Here is a 16,275-nt window from a genome sequence, read left to right as displayed (position 1 = left end):
AAAAGGCATCACTTAGTCACCAAGAATGTTGAAACATACTTACTGGTTAACGTCTACGGTAACATCAATGAGTAGCCCCCATTCATGGTTCGAAAAATCTCCCAAACCATTACAGGACCACTTCCGGCCTCAATGACACCCTCTATACGCTGCAGGTTAAACGCTTCACTCTGATGTCGGACCAACTGACGCCTAGCATCATTTGTACAGCCACATCAGACCACACTCACACATCTCTAGTCAGCTACTGTCGAGTTTCGCGAATAGTTTGGCCCAATGAAGACGTGCAATTTTTTTCTGATTCTGTGAGCAACGGCTTTTTGCGGCTGACCCGGCTCCAAATGCCCACCACATGCAGTTCACTTCGCAGCATTTGCTTGAAATCTGGCTGAGGTGGACCTTCAGTCAAAGTGAGCAACAATTCCTGTCGGATTTGAAAGCGATTATCATTGACAAGGCGTGACACTCGTCCTTATCGTTACGACCTCTTTACGACCACTGTTCTTACGTCGTGTTACAAGACCGACTCTTTGAAGACACGTTGGACGGTCAACGTTGATACCCCAACAAATCGGGTAACTTCATTCACGGTGTGGTCGTGGGCATGGCAACTCCTTTCTGCTATTGTTTCTCCTCAACGTCGAACCACCTTATTGTGCTGATTTCTGTACACACGGCAGGCACACAGCCACGTCTTCACTTTCGTGGCTTACGTGGCGGTGGGTGGTCACATGACCCCTGCTACAAGTTCTACAACATCTTATGTATTCCAAAGCGACTAGAGTCTTCTTTCAAAGGGGTGACTAATGTTTTGTGCGGTGAACTTAGTATCCCTGTACGTATGTGGAGAGGAAGCCTATAGATCTAGTACTGACAGACCGGAAGCTTGTATTCGGCGGCACACTGCTGTGCGCCATGTAAAAAGGAACGTTAGAAGCAAAAGCTGTGCCGAAGTCAAGGTACCAGTTCCATTAAGGAAACGGTGGATGCAAACTAGTTGCTTACTGTAGCACTCAACGCTCTTGCGTTCGTTGTCAGTTACTAAAGAACTTCTTCAGTACAAATAAAAGAATAGAGGTCCGCTCGTTTATACATCGCTGCGGTTGCAAATATTCGAGCAAAGAAATTCTACAAATGTGCATTCTGACGTTCATTGACGTGATTGGCAGAGATTGACAAAGCAGTCGGGTCACAAGCCAGAACGGGGAATTGTCGTTGCCTTTCTAATTACAACACTAACACATTTATGAAACTGTTTGTGTTAGCGATCCTGGTAGGCAGACAGTTTTTCTGCGTCATTATACAAGTTGGCACTTCTGCTGTGATTGTTATTTCTCCGTATAAATTACTACATGTAGTTTTTCATCGATTCTGTGATGGTGTTAGGAGTTTGTAGCCAAGGATCCAACCGATCAGAGGTTGGTGCCAACACATAGAGATCAAAAGCTATGTTTCTAAAGCCTAGTAACCCTTACTCATGAGGGTATTTTTAAGCCGTCGTTGCAACTACAAAATGCGTGATTTTTTTCACCAGACGCCTTTCGCTTTATTGAGGTAAAGCGTCATCAGTGGTGTTGATTTTTCGGCTGCTTTTTCGCTTACATCGGGAAATGCCGTCTGCTAGCACATCGTTGTTTTTCTGTGCTAGCAAACGGCATTTCCCGATGCAAGCGAGAAAGCAGCCGAAAAATTACATCGTTGTTTTTCTGTGGTAGCAGATGGAATTTGCCGATGCAAGCGAGAAAGCATCCGAAAAATCACCACCACTGATGATGCTTTACCTCAATAAAGCGAAACGCGTCTGATGAAAAAATCACGCATTTTTGTAGTTGCAACGACGGATCAAACATACCCTCATAAATTATAAAGCAACTACGGACACTATGGCCACAGAAATGAAGAATTCTAGTAACCCTTAGTTGCTGGTCTTACACAACGGGCAGCAGCGGCATTACTAGGCTGGAGCAACTGGGCAAAGCCCCAGGAATTCCAACGATAAGAGACCCCCTGTGACAAACCGAAACCTGGATGGCCAGAAGGGTATCTGAATAGAAGTCTAGAGTGTTCCCAGTGCATCTATTTTCTAAAAAGGCACACGTCGTGTAGAAACGCAGGAGGCCATCTAGGTTTAGGTTCCCGGCTGTTTCCCTAAACGCTTAAGATAAATGCTTGGACGGTTTCTTTGAATAGGACAATGGCGATTTCCCTCCCCAATCAGAGCTGTGCACCGTATCTAACGACCTCGTCTACCTCCGTTAAACGCACTCTTTCTTCCTCTACTAGAAACTTTTTCATAGGAATGAACGAGTGGAATCTGTCCGTTTCTATGTTTCAAGGAAAACAAAACTGGCTCACGTTTGTAATTCTCGCGCTGATACTGACGTTCGCTACGTAGTTTTCACAATATTGAGTGTTTTGTAAGTAAGCTGTTTAGGTTTTTATGTTGGTAACGCCGCCTAGCGCCCTATATGAAAATCACTGACTGTGCTGTGTCAGTCTGTGGCTGGTTGGCATTGTTGGAGTATTTGCTATTGTAGTGATGGGCAGTTGGATGTGAACAGCGCGTAGCGTTGCGCAGTTGGAGGTGAAAAAAGTATTTCTGGCTGGTTGCGTAATACTCAACAATCCTTAATATAACAACAGCCAAGTAGTTCAATAAGACCCAACACGTATAAAATAAATATTATGTCCCTATGTAAAATTCAGATGTGAAAATTACCGAACTATCAGTTTAATAAGTCACAGCTGCAAAGTACTAACGCGAATTCTTTACAGACGAATGGAAAAACTGGTAGAAGCGGACCTAGGGGAAGATCAGTTTGGATTCCGTAGAAATGTTGGAACACGTGAGGCAATACTAACCTTACGACTTATCTTAGAAGAAAAATTAATAAAAGGCAAACCTACGTTTCTAGCATTTGTAGACTTAGAGAAAGCTTTTGACGACGTTAACTAGAATACTCTCTTTCAAATTCTGAAGGTGGCAGGGGTAAAATACTGGGAGCGAAAGGCTATTTACAATTTGTACAGAAACCAGATGGCAGTTATAAGAGTCGAGGGGCATGAAAGGGAAGCAGTGGTTGGGAAAGGAGTGAGACAGGGTTGTAGCCTCTCCCCGATGTTATTCAATCTGTATATTGAGCAAGCAGTAAAGGAACCAAAAGAAAAATTCGGAGTAGGTATTAAAATTCATGGAGAAGAAGTAAAAACTTTGAGGTTCGCCGATGAGATTGTAATTCTGTCAGAGACAGCAAAGGACTTGGAAGAGCAGTTGAACGGAATGGACAGTGTCTTGAAAGGAGGTTATAAGATGAACATCAACAAAAGCAAAACGAGGATAATGGAATGTAGTCAAATTAAATCGGGTGATGCTGAGGGGATTAGATTAGGAAATGAGACACTTAAAGTAGTAAAGGAGTTTTGCTATTTAGGGAGTAAAATAACTGATGATGGTCGAAGTAGAGAGGATATAAAATGTAGACTGGCAATGGCAAGGAAATCGTTTCTGAAGAAGAGAAATTTGTTAACATCGAGTATAGATTTAAGTGTCAGGAAGTCGTTTCTGAAAGTATTTGTATGGAGTGTAGCCATGTATGGAAGTGAAACATGGACGATAACCTGTTTGGACAAGAAGAGAATAGAAGCTTTCGAAATGTGGTGCTACAGAAGAATGCTGAAGATTAGGTGGGTAGATCACGTAACTAATGAGGAGGTATTGAATAGGATTGGGGAGTAGAGAAGTTTGTGGCACAACTTGACTAGAAGAAGGGATCGGTTGGTAGGACATGTTTTGAGGCATCAAGGGATCACAAATTTAGCATTGGAGGGCAGCGTGGAGGGTAAAAATCGTAGAGGGAGACCAAGAGATCAATACACTAAGCAGATTCAGAAGGATGTAGGTTGCAGTAGGTACTGGGAGATGAAGAAGCTTGCACAGGATAGAGTAGCATGGAGAGCTGCATCAAACCAGTCTCAGGACTGAAGACCACAACAACAACATGTAAAATTAGTAGCATTTGCAACCTCTAGTTGGGTGTAGTATTGACAGAGTAACATCGTGAGTGAGGTCCAGTAGAAAGCGGCCTGTGGCGCGGCCTTTCGGTGATTTGCAGCGTATAGAGGCAGGCGTGTCCCAGCAAGCGGAGCGCGAGCGCGCACCTCAGCCTGCATAACGCATACCTGCTTTTCCGTCCCCCGTCACAAAGAGACGTTTCTCCCGGGCAGGGGAGACGTGCTGGTAGCAGGAGTGGGCAAAACAGTGCGCCATCGAGGTCTATACAGGGTACAGGTGGATTCCTACAAAGAAGGAAACAGCAGTATAGGCATGCGCATTCAAATACATCTACATCTACATGGATACTCTGCAAATCACATCTAAGTGCCTGGCAGAGGGTTCGTCGAACCACCTTCACAATTCTCTATTATTCCAATCTCATATAGCGCGCGGAAAGAACGAACACGTATATCTTTCCGTACGAGCTCTGATTTCCCTTATTTTATCTTGGTGATCGTTTCTCCCTATGTGGGTCGGTGTCAACAAAATATTTTCGCATTCGGAGGAGAAAGTTGGTGATTGGAATTTCGTGAGAAGATTCCGTCACAAGGAAAAACGCCTTTCTTTTAACGATGTCCAGCCCAAATCCTGTATCATTTCAGTAACACTCTCTCCCCTATTTCGCGATAATACAAAACGTGCTGCCTTTCTTTGAGCTTTTTCGATGTACTACGTCAGACCTATCTGGTAAGGATGCCACACCTCGCAGCAGTATTCTAAAAGACGACGGACAAGCGCAGTGTAGGCAGTCTCCTTAGTAGGTCTGTTACATTTTCTAAGTGTCCTGCCAATAAAACTCAGACTTTGGTTAACCTTCCCCTCAACATTTTGTGTGTTCCTTCCAATTTAACTTGTTCGTAAGTGTAATAGCTAGGTATTTACTTGAATTTACGGCCTTTATTTTTGGCTGATTTATCGTGTAACCGAAGTTTAACGGATTCCTTTTAACACTCATGTGGATGACCTCACACTTTTCGTTATTTTGGGTCAACTGCCAATTTTCGCACCATTCAGATATCTTTGCTAAATCGTTCTGCAATTTGTTTTGGTCTTCTGATGACTTTTTTAGTCGATAGACGACAACGTCATCTGCAAACAACCTAAAACGGCTGCTCAGATTGTCTGCCAAATCGGTTATATAGATAAGGAACAGCAAAGGGCCTATAACACTACCTTGGGGAACGCCAGAAATCACTTCTGTTTTACTCGATGACTTTCCGTCAATTACTACGAACTGTGACCTCTCTGATAGGAAATCATGAATCCGGTCACATGACTGAGACGATATTCTGTAAGCACGCAATTTCACTACGAGCCGCTTGTGTAGTAAAGTGTCAAAAGCCTTCTGGAAATCCATAAATACGGAATCGATTTGAAATCCCCCGTCAATAGCACCCAACACTTCCTGCGAATAAAGAGCTAGTTGTGTTTCACAAGAACGATGTTTTCTAAACCCATGTTGACTGTGCGTCAATAGACCGTTTCTTCGAGGTACATCATAATGTTCGAACACAATATATCTTCCAGAATCCTGCTGTATATCGACGTTAACGATATGGGCCTGTAATTTAGTGAATTATTACTACTATCTTTCTTGAATATTGGTGTGACCTGTGCAACTTTCCAGTCTTTGGGTACGGATCTTTCGCCAAGCGAACGGTTGCATATGATTGTTAAGTATGGAGCTAATGCATCAGGATAGTCCGAAAGGAACCTAATTGGTACACAGTCTAGACCAGAAGACTTGCTTTTATTAAGTGATTTAAGTTGCCTCACTACTCCGAGGATATTTACTTTACGTTACTCATGTTGGCAGCTGTTCTTGATTCAATTCTGGAATATTTACTTCTTCTTCTTTTGTGAAGTCATTTCGTAAGGCTGTGTTTATTAACTCTGCTTTGCCAGCACTGTCTTCGATAGTATCTCCATTGCTAACGCGCAGAGAAGGCATTGATTGTTTCTTGCCGCTAACATACTTCACATACGACCAGAATCTCATTGCATTTTCTGTCAGGTTTCGAGACAAAGTTTCGTTGTGGAAACTGTTATAAGCATCTCGCATTGAAGTCCGCGCTAAATTTCGAGCTTCTGTAAAAGATCGCCAGTCCTGGGGATTTTGCGTCTGTTTAAATTTGGCAAGTTTGTTTCATTTTTTCTTCCAGAGTGTCATGACCTGTTTTGGGTACCAAGGAGGATCAGCTCCGTCGTTTGTTAATTTATTTGGCATAAATCTCTCAATTGCTGCCGATACAGTTTCGCTGAATTCAAGCCGCATCTGTTCTACACTTATATCATTAATTTGGAACGAGTGGAGATTGTCTCTCAGGAAGGCGTCAAGTGAATTTTTTTTTTGCTTTTCTGAATAGGAATATTTTTCGTTTGTTTTTGGAGGATTTGGGGGTTACAATATTCAGTCTCCATACGACAACCATGTGTTCACTAATCCCAATATCGGTTTTGATGCTCGTTATTAACTCAGATTTATTTGTTGTTAAGAGGTCAAGTGTGTTTTCACAACCGTTTACTATTCGCGTGGGTTCATGAACCAACTGCTCGAAATAATTGTCAGAGAATGCGTTTAGCACAATTTCGGATGATGTTTTACGCGTACCTCCGGAATTAAACATGTATTTTCGCCAACATATCGAGGGTAAATTAAAGTCACCACCAAGTATAGTCGTATGAGTTGGGTACGTGGTTGAAATCAAGTTCAAGCTTTCTTTGAACCTTTCAGCAACTGTTGCATGGGGGCTTAATTAAATAAAATGCAAATAATTTTAATTTTAGTAGCTGTCTGTCCGGTTACGCAGTCTCGTAACCGGTTGGCCCTGACTAGTATTAGTACGCAATCTAACTGCATAGAATAACCACAAAGAATGAAAGGAAACTTCCGTTAACACAATTAATTAATTAAGTCCCCAGCAACTACGAAAGCTACAAACAACAAAGCACAAGTGTAACTGTTCTGTGTGTGGAAGTGTGATTCAACATACACATCTGGCACGGTTTTTCCTCAATAAGACAAGATACACTCCTGGAAATTGAAATAAGAACACCGTGAACTCATTGTCCCAGGAAGGGGAAACTTTATTGACACATTCCTGGGGTCAGATACATCACATGATCACACTGACAGAACCACAGGCACATAGACACAGGCAACAGAGCATGCACAATGTCGGCACTAGTACAGTGTATATCCACCTTTCGCAGCAATGCAGGCTGCTATTCTCCCATGGAGACGATCGTAGAGATGCTGGATGTAGTCCTGTGGAACGGCTTGCCATGCCATTTCCACCTGGCGCCTCAGTTGGACCAGCGTTCGTGCTGGACGTGCAGACCGCGTGAGACGACGCTTCATCAAGTCCCAAACATGCTCAATGGGGGACAGATCCGGAGATCTTGCTGGCCAGGGTAGTTGACTTACACCTTCTAGAGTACGTTGGGTGGCACGGGATACATGCGGACGTGCATTGTCCTGTCGGAACAGCAAGTTCCCTTGCCGGTCTAGGAATGGTAGAACGATGGGTTCGATGACGGTTTGGATGTACCGTGCACTATTCAGTGTCCCCTCGACGATCACCAGTGGTGTACGGCCTGTGTAGGAGATCGCTCCCCACACCATGATGCCGGGTGTTGGCCCTGTGTGCCTCGGTCGTATGCAGTCCTGATTGTGGCGCTCACCTGCACGGCGCCAAACACGCATACGACCATCATTGGCACCAAGGCAGAAGCGACTCTCATCGCTGAAGACGACACGTCTCCATTCGTCCCTCCATTCACGCCTGTCGCGACACCACTGGAGGCGGGCTGCACGATGTTGGGGTGTGAGCGGAAGACGGCCTAACGGTGTGCGGGACCGTAGCCCAGCTTCATGGAGACGGTTGCGAATGGTCCTCGCCGATACCCCAGGAGCAACAGTGTCCCTAATTTGCTGGGAAGTGGCGGTGCGGTCCCCTACGGCACTGCGTAGGATCCTACGGGCTTGGCGTGCATCCGTGCGTCGCTGCGGTCCGGTCCCAGGTCGACGGGCACGTGCACCTTCCGCCGACCACTGGCGACAACATCGATGTACTGTGGAGACCTCACGCCCCACGTGTTGAGCAATTCGGCGGTACGTCCACCCGGCCTCCCGCATGCCCACTATACGCCCTCGCTCAAAGTCCGTCAATTGCACATACGGTTCACGTCCACGCTGTCACGGCATGCTACCAGTGTTAAAAGACTGCGATGGAGCTCCGTATGCCACGGCAAACTGGCTGACACTGACGGCGGCGGTGCACAAATGCTGCGCAGCTAGCGCCATTCGACGGCCAACACCGCGGTTCCTGGTGTGTCCGCTGTGCCGTGCGTGTGATCATTGCTTGTACAGCCCTCTCGCAGTGTCCGGAGCAAGTATGGTGGGTCTGACACACCGGTGTCAATGTGTTCTTTTTTCCATTTCCAGGAGTGTATTTTAAACACCATTTACACTGAAGTAATTAAAAAAAATTGAAATACTATAATTGCACATAGAAACCAGAATTACAGTCTAATACATGAACACAAGCCAGATGCTTTGTTGGTTGAACCTGTGACCAAGAGGCATTGTTAGTTAGGAAATTTGAAATAAAAATTTTTTGTTATCTTCATATATATTGACGAAAAATAGACTCTGATCATTACAACATCCCCATTCGAACAACATCTGATGTCTAACCCATCAGAACAACTGCATACGACATGGCCTCAACTAGTACACCTATCGACATCCTCTCAACAAGCACTGCGCACGGCAACCTCTGAACTACTACTGCCGGTGGAGGCGGCTGAATAATACTCTGTGGGGCAATCTCTGGCGCTGTGACTCAGTGTAGCCACCTTTCACTGTATCATCTGAATTTATTATTTTATTCCGGTTGCCAACAATGACTTCTGCCCATACTAACTCACAGGAACTATCTACTTCAATTTTGCGACAAGATAAGCTACTTCTAACAGCAACAAACACGCCACCGCCAACCGTGTTTAGCCTATCCTTTCGGAACACCGTTAGGTTCTTCGCAAAAATTTCAGGTGAGCTTTAGCCAGCTTTCAGTGCCTGTAACGATTTGAGCATCAGTGCTTTCTATTAGCGCTAGGAGCTCTGGTACTTTCCCAACACAGCTACGACAATTTAGAACTGTTATACCAAGGGCTTAACGTGCCTCGGCTACCTTAAACTTTAATAAAAACAACAATAAAGTATATATAATATTTTAGTATAATTATTATTATTATTAGTCGTAAAGCTCCCAACATGGAAGACGCTAAGTAAAGATGGTTCACTTCTGGGGCTTCTTATTCTTCTTGTTTGCCCACCAGGTCTTCATTCTTTGCGAAAATTCAGCTTTTCTTTCTTCGCTCCATTTTGTTCCAGTTCTCGGCGCTTTTGTCTCTGGTTTGACCTCCCATTTGTCAACTTTAAGTTTGAAATTGTTTCTTTTGTTCATGTCTTCAGTAGTAATGTTGGCTAATTCCAGATCTTTCTTTACATTTTTGATCCATTCTCCTCCATTAACAAGGGATGCTACGTATCTTACTATTTTTTTTGTAAGTCTGTGATCGGGAAGTCTCATTATGTGGCCATAGAATTTTAGACGCCTCTTCCTCATGTCTATCTCTATGTTAGAATATTCTTCAATTTTAGAATTTTTCTGTAATCTATACCCCTCTTTGGTCCATCTTGGTCCCAGAATTTTCCTAATGATTTTCCTTTCCTCTTTCTTCAGGTTTTCCATATCTGTTTTCCTTTTAAGTGTCAAGGTTTCGCTGGCATATAGCATTATTGGTTTAATTACCGACTTATAATGTTTAATTTTTGTATTTATAGATAGACTTTTTTATTGTAAATGTTTTGGACCAGCCCTAGACCCCTACGAGCTTTTAATATTCTTTCTTGTTGTGAGTATTTTTCAGAAATTATCTCTCCTAAATATTTAAAGTATGGTACCCTCTTAATTTCTCCATATTTGGTTTGTAACTTAGAAATTTCTAGATTTGTTGTTGTAAACACCGTTTTCTCAAAAGATATTTGTAGGCCAACTTTTCCTGCACACTCTTTTAAGGTTTCTATCTGTTTGACTGCCATTTCACTAGAATCTGCCATTATTGCAAGATCGTCTGCGTAGGCTAAGTAGGGGATTTGTAGGTCATCTTTTTTGGTTCCCAGTGATATTGGTTTCCAGTACTTTTCTTTTTTGAGTTCTTTTTCCCATTCTGCCATGACTCTATCCAGAACTAAGTTAAATAACAGAGGTGATAATCCATCACCTTGTCTAACCCCAGTTTTTATCTCAAATGATTTTGAAAGTTTCCCATGAATTTCACTTTGCATTTTGTATTTGTTAATGTCTGCTCTATGATGTTCCGTGTCTTCTTATCCAGTCCTTGTTCTTCAAGAATTTTAAATAGTGTGGGTCTGTGAATTGAATCATATGCCTTTTTAAAGTCGACAAAGACATATACTGTAGGCTTCCTTCGCATTTGTCTCATCCTTGTAATCAATTTCAAGTTTAAAATTTGTTCTGGACATGATCTGTTTGGTCTGAAACCAGCTTGGAAATCTGAGATTTTGGGTTCTAGCAGTTTTTGTGTTCTTTCAAAAAGACAAGCTGATAATATCTTGTAAGTGACGGCAAGTAAGGAGATTCCTCTATAGTTGTTCACATCCGATTTATCCCCTTTTTTATGTAACGGATGTATTAGGGCACATTTCCAATCTTCTGGTATTTCTTCAGTAACCCATATGTTTTGAATAATTTTAACTAGCTCATTTCTTGAGTTAGACCCTAGACTTTTGAGAAATTCGGCTACAATTCCATCTTCTCCTGATGCTTTGTTATTTTTGAGTTTGTTTATGTGTTTGATAATTTCTTCTTCAGTTGGCGGTACAGAGTCTTGCTGTTGCGGGGCTTTAGCGCTGGATATTGGAAGAGCTTCTGTTGGTTCTGGACAGTTTAGTAGCGTTTCAAAATATTTGGCTAATTCTTCACAGTTTTCTTCGTCGCTTAGTGCCAGATTCCCATCTGATTTCCGAAAACAGACATTTTGAGGGATATACCCTTTAATTTGGTTTGCAAAAGTTTTGTAGAATCCATGCATATTATAATTTTTAAAATCTGCTTCTATTGATTCCAGTTGCTGAGTTACATACTTTCTCTTCTCTTGTCTAATAAGTTTATTTGAAAGTTTCCGTGTTTCTAAAAAGTTTTGAAGAGTTTTCTCATTTTTATTTGAACTGTACTTCGCAAAGGCTTCTGTACGAACTTGAATTGCCTTTTCGCATTCCATATTCCACCATGGATGTTTGTGCTTCTTCTTCAGTGGTATTTGCTCCTTCGCTATTTTTGTGATTTTTTTTCCTTGAATGTTTCCCAGTTGTTTGCGGGAGAATATTCCCATTTTTTAATTGTTTCTGATTCTGTTAGTTTTTGTAGGTCAAATTTTGGGATTGCTGGTGGAATTCTTGGTGTTTTCCTTCTTGGGGTGAATTGGACCCGAACTCTTGTGAGATAATGATCTGAGTCAATATTTGCACCTCTCCTAACCTGGATATCTCTGATCTCTTTTTGGAAGTTATATGAGATGGCCACATGGTCAATTTGAAATTCTCCCAATTGGCTTATAGGGGATCTCCAGGTCTTCTGTTTTCTTGGTTTCTTATTGAACGACGTTGAGCTGATTTTCATGTTGAATTGTTGACAAAGTTGGATTAGTCGCATGCCATTTTTGTTGGTCAATTTGTGTGCTGGGTATAGCCCAACCGTCTTCCTGTATTTCTTTTCTCTGCCAATCTGTGCATTGAAATCTCCAAGAAGTATTTTGACATCATTCCTCGGTATCTTTGACATTTCAAGTTCTAATCGTTCCCAAAATTTATCCACATTGTCTAGGTCCTTTCTATTGTCAACGTTGCAGGGTGCGTGAACATTAATTAGGGTGTAATATTTATTCTTGTGTTTCAACCTAAGAAACATTAGTCTATTGCTAATAGTTTTTACAGATTTTACAAATTTAACTGAGGATTTTTCGACCATAAAGGCCATACCAAGCATGTTTGCCCCTTTACCAATTTTTCTGTCCGTTCCACTTTTGAAAATTCTGAAGCCATTGTAGTCAGTGATTTGATTATCAGGAAATCTGGTCTCTTGTACTGCTAGGATTTGGATTTTCAGCTTCTTTAATTCTTCTGTTAATGTGTATAATTTTCCGGTTTGTGTTAGTGTCCGTATGTTTACTGTTCCAATGTAATCTTCATTTTTGGGAAGTTTTCCAGAGTGCTCCGATCCACTCACAAGTCGTGTAGGTCCGGTCTCCCCAGAATCCGATAGACCGGTTGCCACCTTTCTGCTAGGTGGGTGGATTTCACCACCTGGGGTACTTTTGTTATTACATACACGAACCATGATTTTACTTGTAATTGTATTTTGGTCTGACATGTGCCAGTTGGTAGGATCAAGTTTGTGGAGCCTTGAAACACAAATCAGCCGTCATTAACATGTGCAACAGACGCTGTCGGGAAACCGCCACTGACATGTGGAACCGTCGTGCCCTAGTTTGCTAGTTTTGGTCCACCCCGGGTATTTTATTTCCCCGGTACCCACCATATCTGGTGAGCATTCCCCTATCCGCCACCTGGGGAGGCGCCTGGTAGGAGACTAGCAACTCCCCCAGTTGCTATTATTTAGTATAATAATAATAATATTTAGTTTAGATCAGCTCTTAGTATATCATTTTAACGTAATATCCAAGAAATTGCAGTTCAGAGAAAGCTTTGACAACGTGATAATTTACGCAGTACAATGTGTCCCAGGAGCAATGGTCAACGTTCAGGTATGTGACAGGAACAATCATTCAGAACAAAAAATTTTTAGTAAACACGGCTTTTAAAATGCATACATTCAGAGTACTTAGCACTTCTCCATCTTCGATACTGTGAAGCAAATCTCTTCTACTGTAAGCTCGTTGCTTTCTATATTTTGGAAGGAGGTAGTATGGACGAAAACAAGAAAAAAATCATCTAATAAATATGGGCTCTAAAATGCATACCTCAAGTGCTAAGAGCAGCTGTTCAGAAGAAGAGACGTGTTTCACAGTAGCAAAGAGGGAGTTCATGACACCCATGACAACCCTCCCCACTCCCCCTCCCTCTCCGCCACACACCACCCGCGATTCCCTTGGATCCACGCCTGTCTGAACGGGGAGGACGCTGCCAACCAGTAACACGCCTAACACGCCTCACTATTGTTGCGAACCATAAATTTTCTGCGTCTGTGAGCGACACAAGCTTGGAAGTAGGCTAGGCTGCGATAAATGTTTGCTGTGGTGCTCTTCCACAACAAACTTAGCGTAGTCGAGAACTGCCGTCTTGTGAGATGAAAGGCTCACATACTGCAGTGTCATATACTGATTGAGGTGACACGGTCTCAAGACACTGGAGTCGTATTCTGGAGGACGACGGTTCAAATCACTGTTCAGTCACCCAGCTTTAGGTTTTTCCTGATTTCCTCAAAAAGCCTGAAGCAAATGCCTGGATGGTTCCTTTGCATGGGAATGACCGATTTTCTTCCTAAATTTGAACTTGTGATCTGTCTTTAATGACTTCCTCGTCGGCAGGTCAGTAAACTCTGCTGTTCTTTCTTCCCTTCCTTTGCAATGGCATAATGACAAACATAAGCATCAGAGATGTCATTTACGTATGCCTGCGACGCCACAGTCTTTCGTGGAGCGACGTACAGCTTCAAACAGATATACATACTGCATTCTTTGCACGCATTATTTTCATGTGTGTTTGATGGATGACAATGAGTTGTCGCTTTTCACCTAATCAAAATGCGCCTGTTGACGTTCGCAAGTGGAACCGGGATTTATGCGGGTGTGTACGCAGCAGTCCTGCCTACTCCTTCCTACTATAGCGTGGCCCGTCGCCTTGAGTGCAAACCACCTTTATAATCCTCAATATTACCTTTTGCGTGGTGGTAGGATAGGCAGGTGGGAGATGAGGTCGTGGTTCTCTTGCTTTGGAATGTATAACACCAAATATCATGTTACACGAATGTTGTAACATTTGACCGAACACTGTGGCTGCCGAACCTGTGGTTAGAAATTGTTGCCAGAGACTGACCAAAAACGGACGGATATCTAACCACTTTGCTAACTCTGTCTGAGTGAAAGCCGCCTCCTGTTTGTAAAAATTCTGCTTCATAGTGTGTGTCTCGCTACCATTCCAATAAGATGGTTTTGGAGCCGTTGTCTCCATCATTTTCGAACAGCGCAAGTAATGTCTATATGATACGTGTGTCCTGACAGAGCAAAGTGCTAATTAATGTTTCCATAATCTTCATAGCAAATCAAAGCCCCTTCTGGTTTACAAAGCTGAACTCAGTCAGGTGCGGATCTAGGGATCGATTCTGAATGGATGTGTGTGTGTGTGTGTGTGTGTGTGTGTGTGTGTGTGTGTGTGTGTGGGGCGGGGCGGGAGGGGGGGGGTGCTAGTTTGTTACTGTCTCCCCCTTCCCCCACAAATGTTACTTGTGGTCACCCGCATTTCTAATGTGCCACAGATGCCTACGGTTTTGATAAAAATGACAATAAAGTAGATAAAACGTTTCAATATAATAATGATAATGATGTGTTTTTGCATCAGTACTTAGTACGTTGCTTTAGCAAAACATCAAGAAATTGCAATTCAAAAAAATACAGAATTCTAAAAGCATTCGTCCGAAAATTTGAGGAGAATGTGTGCCATAGAGTTGGTTTAAAAATTATAATAGGAATTAAAGGCCTTATCCTCCACCCTTAAAATTTATAACAGCAGATAGAAATAATCAGATAATCAATTTGCATCATGTATCCTTGCCGTGTATGTTGAATCTGTGGTTGGAAATTGTTGGTACAGTCTACAGGCATTGCTATGAACTTTGAATCATTTGTCACCCTCTGTCTGGATTTGAGATGACTCTAATCTGTCAAAGGTTAATCATTGTAGTTCGTCTTATACGTAATGTCCGGATGCAAAGAAACCAAATTTCTTGCCTAAGATACCTTTTCTTACTCACAGTAGTTACTTTCTTACATTACAGATGCCGCTTGTGTTATTACATTCGTCACTACCATGCCACTCTCTCCATGTTTTCTCGGCTTACTGCTTCTGAAAGATTTTTACCCTTCTTGATTTACGCAAACCAATAAGCGACTAAGGAAATCTGCCGTTGTAGGGTAATTTTTCTTCGTTGAGTCATGCTACAAGAAAACGTTGCCTGAGCGACATACTTCTGAGACGAGGCCTTGAAAGAATCGACGCTGATGTGTCGTACAGAGGACTTAATGAATTGGGAGAGCGCGTTCGTAGCATCGCAGCAACGCTGGGAGTCCGGCGAGCCGGAGGGAGGCCTGGCAGTGGAATGCCGCGCTTATCGCGGTCCGGCATGCGCCACGCCTGCCACTTGCCCGGCTCGGCGACGATACATCCACTGTGGACTCACCGCCATCACACCCTTTGATTACTACAGTTAACAGAAAAATGTACAACGAGACACACAGTGTGTCAAAGTCTTGCCGCTTGCAGCGGAATCACTTTATGATAGCATTTCGTGCTCTTTCGAATCCCATGGAAGGCCGTTGTGACCGAGCGGTTCTAGGCGCTTCAGTCCGGAACCGCGGTGCTGCTACAGTCGCAGATTCGAATCCTGCCTCGGGCATGTGTGTGTGTGTGTGATGTCCTTAGGTTAGTCAGGTTTAAGTAGTTCTACGTCTAGGGGATGTTAAGTCCCATAGTGCTTAGAGTCACTTGTACCATTTTCGAATCCCATCTTAATAGAAGTCTTATAATTTCCTCGGAAAGTACTGAAAGAAGTCGCTGAAAGCGGCGGTTGCTGAACAAAGGATGGGGCAAAATTCCGTAGTCACACCTGACACTGTTACCCTAGTCAGCTAATTTTTGCACAGTGCTAGGAGGGAGTGTCACGAACAACATACTAAAAATCCTGACAGTGGCATGAGACCGTGGCGTGGGGATGGGCATAAAAATCACTTTTCATGTTTTTCTCGAATAACTCGAAACCCACTAAAACTATAGCTTCTAGCGAAAATGCTTCCCAGTACAAAATTAAACTACATTGAATTTGCTACAAAAAAAGGAACTATTCATTTTTTCTCTAAGCCTAATAATTTTCGCGTTGCAAGAAATAAAAAAAAACTCG

Source organism: Schistocerca serialis, chromosome 1, assembly GCF_023864345.2.
Source record: "Schistocerca serialis cubense isolate TAMUIC-IGC-003099 chromosome 1, iqSchSeri2.2, whole genome shotgun sequence".
NCBI lineage: Eukaryota > Metazoa > Arthropoda > Insecta > Orthoptera > Acrididae > Schistocerca > Schistocerca serialis.
Note: the sequence above shows the minus strand (reverse complement) of the source record.